Raw genomic sequence first — 2,372 nt, forward strand, 5'->3', positions numbered from 1 at the left:
ATATATATATATATATATGATTGACCGTTGACTGAACACTATTCAATTTTCTTTCTCCGTGTTTTTCTCCTTGTCTCCGTATTCTTTCTGTTGAAGAGCGTAGCTCGAAACGTCAAAGACTTTCCGTATTCCCGAGCGTCATACTAATACATCCTTTTGTTATTTACACCACCTGTCCTCGTCTGTTGTTGTTTTTTCGTATATTCTCCCATATATATATATATATATATGTGTGTGTGTGTGTGTGTGTGTGTGTATAAACAATAATAATAAATAGTAATAGTGTGTTTTGAATGGCACAACAATGCATTATAATAACAATGGACTATAATAACTTGTGTAGTTTAATAATCCATAGTCTGATGAAATATTTCAGAATATAAAAATTCCTTCTTCAGATATCCCTAGGAATTGATCGAGTCACTGCTACAATCGATTTTTCAACGGCTTTTTTCTTTTTTCCCTTTCTTCCTTCTTCCTTTTTCTTTTCTTTATTCTTTCCGCAGAAGTGTCTTTGCACTGGTCTCACGAAGCTCCTTCCGGAATTCCTCGTGAGAAGTGCGTGAGGGCAGCCGTGTCTCAGACTCGTGTGTGCTGGCACAGCCGTAGCGCTTCTTGTAAGTTATGTATTATACGTGCAGTTTCCTCATTTTTCTCCTCCCCTTTTTCCTTCCTTTTTTCCCTCTTTTGCTCTTACTTTTTTTATAAATAATACATGAGCATGTCATAAAAAAAACCAAAACCTACACGCAGCCAGATGTAGCTAGAGAATATATTGACTGCTACAAAGACGAAAGGAAACTTATAGTTCTGGTGAAACAAATTATTGTAGTAAACAGTATAAGTAAGTATGCAAGTAACTAAGCACGTATGTATGTTTGTACCAAAATAGTAGTAACCCGTTAGTTCTAACCGAGAACCGTGAACTTGGGCTTTTACTAATTTACAAGTATACTCATTTCTTTATTAGGCACTGACGGCCCACATAGAGGGAACAGTACATGTACAGGTAAAACAAGTGGGGACATAAACATAAAAGAATGAATGAAAATGAATTATAAATAAATGAAGGTGCGATGGCTACTCGATCCCCACTATTTAGCGGCACCATTTAACTGTTCTTTATCAAATTTTTTCTCTTTTTTGTGGTAGCAGTTGTGTGGTCTTTCCGTCTTTTCCTAATTTTTTTTTTTGCTTTTTTATAATATTAAAACTTACATAGTTCATATAATGTTTCAAATCGTCAAGACATGTTTTTTTTTTCTGCTGCGAAGATATTTTGTTTTGTTAATTCGTATTGTTGGACTCGTTCACGTTATTTGTTGTTGTTATCAGTTTTTGCAGAGTCGTAGCAGTTTTATAGTGTTTTCCCATTCTCGAAGGGGGAAACCTATAGAGATGGCTCAGTTCTTTTATGATTTATCTGATGCTTCTGTCTCCTCGTCGGACGAAGACGAAATGATTGCTGGGGCAATTGAAGGAAAAATAGGCGAACGTGAAGTCAACACCGAACTATAAATAATTAAAAAAAAACGTGCCAATTTTGCTGCAACCCCCAGCGTTAATAAGAGAGACGTATCCGGGGATAAAAAAGAACTAGAGAAATCAAGAGACTACTTCGAAGAGAGGGATACGACGTTATAATAGACCCGCCTAGCGAAGTAGCGCCTACCACCCAGAAGAGGACCGTGTTCTTCAAGATATTTGTTATAAAGAACAAAAAAATTGATATTGCATCAAAGGAAGCTGTAGAAAAGTGCCTACATCCCATCTGGAAGGACATAACTTATTTCACTCGAGGCAAAAAATTCGCCTCCGTGGAGGTGAGATTTCCATCAGAAGAATTACCCAAGCAGCATTCAACCACTCCACTCAAATCGGTTGAACTAGTGTCCCTACCGACATACCTTGGGAGACGTATTTCCAAGGTAAAGGTAGGAGACATTCCACCAGAGATTGATGTTGCTTGTCTCATGGCAGCTATAACACTGGGCTTGGAGGATAAAATAACCATCCTCCAGGCTACACACTACCTTCAGGAAAATTGGCAGGAGCAACGACTCGAAATGTTGATTCAAGTGGCCTCTGCAGGCTTAGAAGGGATACTAGACTCATTTCCAATCGGGGAAGACACCAGCCTATGGCTCATAGTGGAGGGACAAAGGCCGGGATGTTACAGGTATGGCCCAAAAGACCACATAAGATCGGAATGCCCTCCAGCATCGAAGCCCACCAACAAACCAACAACCTCAGAAAATTCACCAGAGAAAGCCAGCCACCAAAAGAAGCGACAAAAAGAACAGCGGATGAGACGGAAACACAGCCACCACCCAAAGAAGACATAGAGTGGAGCAGAAAAAATAAGAGTCCCC

The sequence above is a fragment of the Octopus bimaculoides genome, chromosome 14 (genome assembly GCF_001194135.2).
Source record: "Octopus bimaculoides isolate UCB-OBI-ISO-001 chromosome 14, ASM119413v2, whole genome shotgun sequence".
NCBI lineage: Eukaryota > Metazoa > Mollusca > Cephalopoda > Octopoda > Octopodidae > Octopus > Octopus bimaculoides.